Genomic DNA, 7,605 nt, shown 5'->3' with positions numbered 1-7,605 from the left:
TATTTGTATTTATGTTTCCTTGTTTTCCATGGACGGTTGTACCGCCTGAACTGTTTATATTAACTTGTAGTAACATTTTCTTTCTTTTGCAGGAACTAATTATTTATTTCATTTTCTTGAATTTTGTTATCATAGTGTATGTCGAGTTGGGTTCGTGATGGAACTAATAGGCTAGTTAGGGAGTGGCCTTCTAGAGTAATTCAACATCACTTAGAATTCTCGAAAGAGCCCATCCAAGCACCTCCATCCATAAATTTCCAAAGAGGACCCTCATCCTCTGGAGGACCAATGGCGTTGGAACCACAAAATAACCAAGAACTTCCACATAAGAGGGATGGAAATAGAGGCCCAATTCACTCTCCCAGGAATGCTCCACCCCAATATGGAGAAGCCAACCCCTTATTCGCTCAAGTTAATCAAGGGGGTGACAACAACCAACCCTTTCGCCAAGGTCAAGTGGGGCAACTGCCTTTCTTCGGAAATCAACGTAATATGCAAGACCAAGAAGGAATGGGGGCACAACAATTTCAAAATTTTCAAAATGCCCCAAATTATCAAAATGTCCCTATTGTTCCCATCATTCAACATGCAAGAACATTAGGAGATTATTTCAATCCTCCAAGGTCTAGTGAGCCCTCTTGTATTCGTTTACCAATGCAAGCTCACCACTTTGTGTTGAAACCTGAAATGATTAAGATGGTGCCCACATTTCATGGGATGGATTCAAAGTCCCCTTACTTACATCTAAAGGAATTTGAAGAGGTTTGTTCAACTCTTACTAACCCCGTTGTCCCTGAAGATATGGTAAACTTAAGCTTTTCCCTTTTTCCTTAAAGGATAAAGCTAAGTCATGGTTATTATTCCCTTAAACCTCATTCTATTACATCTTGGGAAGAAATTCAAAGAGACTTCTTGAAGAAGTTTTTTTCCACACAAAAAACCATTGATTTGACCAAACAAATTCAAAATTTTTCTGAAAAACCGAATGAAGAATTTCATCAAGTGTGGGAACGCTTCAAGGAGCTTCTACAAACCAATGTCTATATACTTGGCAAATTGTGAACTTTTTCATGCAAGGACTTTCACCTAAGAATCATTAGTATATCGACTTGATGTGCAATGGTGAGTTTTTAAACAAATCACCTGAGGATGCATTAGATTACTTTGATGTTTTGGCGGAACGAGCCCAAACTTGGGGCACTCCTCAATCCATTGGAACATCAAGGCACCCTGGTATTCAGAGTGGAGAAGGGATGTACCAACTCAAAGTTAAGATTGCAAACCTCACAAGGCAAATGGAGGCTTTGCAAATGAAGAGGGTAAATGAGGTTACCACTGGACCTAGATTGGAAAATGTTTGTGCAATTTGTGATACCCAGGAACACTCCACTAGTGAGTGTCCCACCATTCCCTCTCTGAAAGAAGTGATTAGTGGTCAAGCAAGTGTAAATTCGTTGAATCAATTCAAAAGGCCCTTCAACAATCCATACTCTGAAACTTACAACAAAGGGTGGTCAAATCACCCTAACTTTAGTTGGAGGAATCAAGAGGTGGCTAATCCTTCATTTCCTGCTCAAAGATTCAATCACAATGCCCCATCAAATTTTCAAGGGTAGGGAGCCCAATTCCATCAAAGTCAAAGTTCTCAAGGGTATACTCAAAATCATCCTCAAGCATATGCCCCTCCAGGGCAACAAAGTGCTCCACCATACCAACCCCCTCATAAAATAAGTCTGGAGGATCAATTGCAACAATTCATAGCCCACACGAGTCAATCAATTTCTCAAATCACTCAATCTATTGGGGACATGAAAGCTCAAATTACTAAGTTGAACACTGCTGTTAGGGTACTTCAACAAGAAAAAGGTAAATTTCCTTCCCAACCCCAAGCTAATCCAGTGGGTCAACATAGTATTGCAAGTACTAGTGACTCTGAGGTGACTATGGAGCATGCTAAATCCATTACCCTTAGAAGTGGTAAGAAAGTTGAAATAAAAATTCCACAAAAAGAGATTTCAAAAGGAAATGATGAAGGCTCTTCAAGCAATGTTTTCAAAGAGCATATTCATGAATCTAAGAGTAATAAGGTGATGCAAGAGCCCCAAGAGATTGAGGGTGAGAAAGTTGTTGCAAAAGATCCAATAGTCATTCCGTACCCACAAAGACTCAAGGCTCCTCAAAAGGGAAGGTGTAATGTTGAAATGCTTGAATTGTTCCAACAAGTGAAGGTGAATATACCTCTGCTTGATGCCATAAAGCAAGTACCTACATATGCTAAATTTTTAAAGGATCTGTGCACTGTGAAGCGAAAGCATAATGTGCATAGCAAAGTCCTTTTGGCTGAACAAGTGAGCTCAATCCTAAATGCAACTACACCTCCCAAATACAAAGACCCTGGGAGCCCGACCATTTCCATAGTGACAGAGGAATTCAAATTCGAGCGTGCCTTGCTTGATTTGGGGGCGAGTGTGAATCTTCTCCCCTACTCTATCTATGAACAACTTGGGTTGGGAGAGTTGAAGCCAACAAAGATGACCTTAGAATTGGCAGATAGAAGTATTAGGATCCCTAAGGGAGTCATGGAGGATGTTTTAGTACAAGTGGATCAATTATTTTACCCTGTTGATTTTGTGGTACTAGATACTCAACAAGTGGTGACCAAAAATTCCCACATTCCTATTATCCTTGGTAGACCATTCCTTGCTACGAGCAATGCTAACATCTAATGCAGGAATGGTTTAATGAAAATCTCATTTGGGAACATGACTGCTGAACATAACATTTTTAATGTCATGAAGCAAGTTGGGGATGATGGTGATGTGTTTGAAGCCAATTGCATTGATGCTATTTCGCAAGAACACTTGGATGCCTTCTCTTATGAAGACCCTCTTGAAGCATGCCTGGTAAATGTTGTGGAGGATGACTGTGTTGAGAACCCTAAAGTAGAGCACTTCCGCTCGCTTCTCAATATAGTTGAGGTCTTTGAAGTTCATGGTTAGATTCCTAGAGTTGAGGAGTTAACTCCTTTTGAGACTAAAATTTTACCATCTCATGTCCAACCACCCAAGCCTGAGCTAAAACCATTGCCATCACATTTAAAATATTCTTTTCTGGGTGAGGGAGAGACTTTCCCTATGGTGATATCCTCTACATTAGAGGAAGCCCAAGAGGCCAAATTGTTAGACTTGTTGAGATCCCATAAGAGTGCTATAGGATGGAGCATAGCTGATATCAAAGGTATTAGCCCCTTGGTCTGCACACATAGGATTTACCTTGAGGAAGATGCCAAACCATCTCACCAACCACAGCGTAGATTGAACCCTATAATAAAAGAGGTAGTTAGGAAGGAAGTCTTGAAGCTTTTGGATGCAGGTATCATTTACCCCATCGCTGATAGCAAGTGGGTTAGTCCCACTCAAGTGGTACCAAAGAAGTCGGGAGTGACTGTGATTGTTGATGAGAATGATGAGTCAATTCCAACTCATATTCAAACGGGTTGGCGCGTGTGCATTGATTACAGAAAATTGAACTCTTACATGAGGAAGGATCATTTCCTGCTTCCTTTTTTGGACCAGGTCCTAGAGAGAGTGGCTGGTCACTCTTTCTACTGTTTTTTGGATGGGTATTCTGGTTACAATCAGATCGAGATTGCCTTAGAGGACCAAGAAAAAACTACATTCACTTGTCCTTTTGGCACATTTGCTTACAAGAGAATGCCCTTTGGATTGTGTAATGAACCGGGAACTTTTCAACGGTGCATGATGGATATATTTAGTGACATGGTTGTGGAAATTGTGGAAGTCTTCATGGATGACTTCTCTGTTTTCGATGACTCATTTGAGTGATGCCTGGGAAATTTAGGTTGTGTCCTCACTAGATGTGAGGAGAAAATTCTCGTCTTAAATTGGGAAAAATGTCACTTTATGGTGACACAAGGTATTGTGTTGGGCCACATTGTTTCTGCTAAGGGGATAGAAGTAGACAAGTCCAAGGTAGAAATTATTTCAAATTTGCCTACACCAACTTGCATCAAGGATGTGCGGTCCTTTCTTGGACACGTAGGGTTTTATAGAAGGTTTATAAAAGATTTCAGTGCCATTGCACGTCCTTTGTGCAACCTTCTTGCTAAGGATGTTCCATTCGAGTGGACAAATGCATGTGAAGCGGCTTTTTCAAAACTGAAAAAAATGTCAATTTCTCCGCCTATAATGCAACCACCAGATTGGAACATGCCTTTTGAACTTGTGTGCGATGCAAGTGATTATGCCATTGGAGCGGTGCTAGGGCAGAGGAGAGATAATAAACCTTGTGTGGTGTACTATGCTAGTAGAACTCTTAATGATGCACAAATGAATTACACCACCACAGAAAAGGAGTTACTAGCAATAGTTTTTGCACCGGACAAGTTTCGGTCATATCTCATTGGTTCACCTATTGTTATTTTTACAGATCATGCTGCGCTCAAGTATCTGCTCTCTAAGCAGGATGCTAAGCCAAGGCTCATCCAGTGGATCTTGCTCCTTTAAGAATTTGATTTAATTATTAAAGACAAGAAAGGAGTTGAAAATGTTGTAGCTGATCACTTGTCCCGACTGGTATTTGATAACCCTCTACAGCACATCCCTATCAGAGATAGTTTCCCGAATGAACAACTATTCCTTGTGGCAAACCTACCTTGGTACGCCGACATTGTTAACTATCTCATATCTGGGCAACTTCCATCACATTGGAATGCCCAAGATAGGAAAAAATTTCTGGCTGAAGTCAAGTAGTTCTTTTATGATGACCCATACTTGTTTAAATATTGTCCAGACCAGATTTTGAGAAGATGTGTGTCAAATGAAGAGACTCAAGGTGTCATCTCATTCTATCATAGTGGAGCCTGTGGTGGGCATTTCTCTTCAAGAAAAACCACCACAAAAATTTTACAAAGTGGTTTTTACTGGCCCACTCTTTTTAAAGACGTTCATGAATTTTGCAAACGGTGCGATAGATGCCAAAGGTTAGGAGGGATTACACATAGAAATATGATGCCCTTAAACCCTATTTTGATTATTGAAATATTTGATTGTTGGGGCGTCGATTTTATGGGTCCTTTCCCTCCTCCTTTGGCTATCTGTACATTCTTTTAGCGGTGGACTATGTATCCAAATGGGTAGAGGCTATTCCAACGAGAACTAACGATCACAAGGTGGTGATCAAGTTTTTAAAAGAAAATGTTTTATCTCGTTTTGGGATGCCCAAAGCAATCATTAGTGATGGCGGCTTACATTTTTGTAATAGATTTTTTGAAATTTTAATGAAAAAATATGGTATCGCCCATAAAGTTTCAACAGCCTATCACCCGCAAACTAATGGGCAAGCAGAATTGGCTAATAAGGAGATTAAAAATATCCTTGAAAAAACAGTAAACCCGAATCGTAAAGACTGGTCCTTGAGATTGGTTGATGCGCTTTGAGCATACCGCACTACTTTCAAAACCATTTTGGGTATGTCTCCTTATAGGCTAGTTTATGGTAAGGCTTGCCATTTACCTGTGGAAATGGAACATAAAGCCTACTGGGCCATTAAAACTTTGAATTCCAATCTTGGAATGGCCGGTGACCATCGTCATTAGCAGTTAAATGAACTTGAAGAATTAAGAAGAGATGCTTATGAGAACTCTAGAATTTATAAAGAGAAGGTAAAGGGTTTTCATGATGAACATATTATGAGGAGACAATTTGAACCTAACCAAAAGGTCTTATTGTACAATTCTAGGCTTTACTTGTTTCCAGGTAAGCTAAGATCCCGTTGGACAGGTCCGTACATAGTAAGGGCGGTTTACCCTCATGGCACTGTGGATATTAAGAATCCCAAAGATGGTAATGTTTTCAAGGTAACTGGGTAACGTCTAAAACCATTTTTGGAAGATTTCCCTTGTGTTAACAGTGGAGAGGAAATGGTGGATCCTATTTACCAGGACTTCCCGTCAACTTAGACCACATTTAGTCTTGTAGTCTTGTATATATTTCACTTTCTTTATTTTATTTTTATGTTCTTGTATCTTTATTTTTTTTATTTTTTATTTTTTTTCTCTCTTTCTTCTCTTCTATTTTAACTATTCTTGTTCTCCTGTGTTCTTTTTAACCCTTTTTCGCAGGCTTGCATCATGCCATCACTTTGGACAATAAGGACAATGTACATTTCAAGTTAGGGGGAGAGGTTTACACACTGTGGTACTCGGTCTATTATTTTCAAAATAAAAAAAAAAAAAGGAAAAAGAGAAAAGACCCTTAGACCGAATCTTTGTCATGCCTCCCCCCTCAAGTTGAAAAGCAGGAGGTCTTGCCCTTTTCTTGCACCATGGCTTTGAGACGTTTATGTTCCTTCTGGAAATGCTCCCGACTTTCCTCCAGCCCTGCTACCCTAGGCCCAAGATCGTTGGAGTAATTTTCCACCAGCCTCCTCAGCTTATTGACCTCTCGCTTCAGCTCCTTATTTTCTTGCCGCAAGTCTTTTACTTTTTGTAGGTCTTCTCTGGATTTCTGCTGCAGAAAGGGAATCTCATTTTGGAGGCGGTTCAGAGTAGTGTTCCGACTCTACAGACGTTGGGTCAAGTGAGATATCGAAGTGACCACCTGAGCACTCATAGAAATCGCATGGGAAGTTGCACTTGTATCAGATATTGTGGCCATTACCATTTCAGTTTTCATTACATCACCTTGGAGCTGAGGTGAAAAATAAGATAGAACAGGGATATATCTTAGTAGCTCATTAGGACTGGTCGTCACATCTGGTGCCACATTCAGATCCCGAATAGGGTTGGATGATGATCCTGCCATGGGGATGATTGAGAGCCTTTAAAAGAAGCTAGGAAATTTTGGAGTGCAAGATCAAACGGATGTCTTGAGTGCCTAACCCTTGTGCATTCACTCCCATTTATAAACACCATTACATCTCATTTTCCAGATTTTTTTTTGAAAGGGCAGACAACCTGTCATCTTATCCTACTGTCTGTGTTGGTTGCAGGAAGATCATTCAGGTCTGGAAGGCTAGAGAAAAACCCCATCAAATAAAGGCATTCCTTCCTAGTTCTTAAATTTGTTGTCAGGATAAGATTACCGGCGTGCGCAGCCCAGACATTTACTTTGATTTTGGTGTTTTGTCCTTTTTCTTACCCATTAATTACAGATATGTCGTAGACTCATTCTCAAGGTGATACCTTCTCCTTACTCTCCCTAATCTTTTCTTCTTATTTCATCTATATACATTGAGGGCAATGCATAATTTAAGTTGGGGGGTGTGAAGATATCAGTTATATATATATATATATATATATATATATTTCTAAAAAAGAGTGAGAAAGAGAGAAGACTTTTTTATGAGTGAATTTAAACTCTGTTTGATTTCTAGTATGCTCTTATGTGATTCATAGACTTAGTGTAATACTTTGTTTTGAGACATGCTTAATCATCAATTTGGCATCTCACTCGTGCACATCTACAAGCCATTTGAAACATATTTGAGTTATTAATGCTTGTGAATGAGGTCCTTACAAATCAAGTGGAGACTTAAACCTTCTTGTCATATTTGTGCCTATCTTTCAATTGGGGGTAATTTTAA

General features: G+C 39.7%; 1 pseudogene; it reads left to right on the top strand.

Annotated features, from left to right (window-relative positions):
• The first annotated feature begins 288 nt into the window (after positions 1-288).
• On the top strand, positions 289-6,196 carry LOC131166724 (uncharacterized; annotated as a pseudogene).
• The last annotated feature ends 1,409 nt before the right edge of the window (positions 6,197-7,605 follow it).

This window comes from Malania oleifera, chromosome 10 (assembly GCF_029873635.1).
Source record: "Malania oleifera isolate guangnan ecotype guangnan chromosome 10, ASM2987363v1, whole genome shotgun sequence".
In the NCBI taxonomy this organism is placed as follows: Eukaryota; Viridiplantae; Streptophyta; class Magnoliopsida; order Santalales; family Ximeniaceae; genus Malania; species Malania oleifera.
This window is presented reverse-complemented; position numbering and strand designations above follow the sequence as displayed.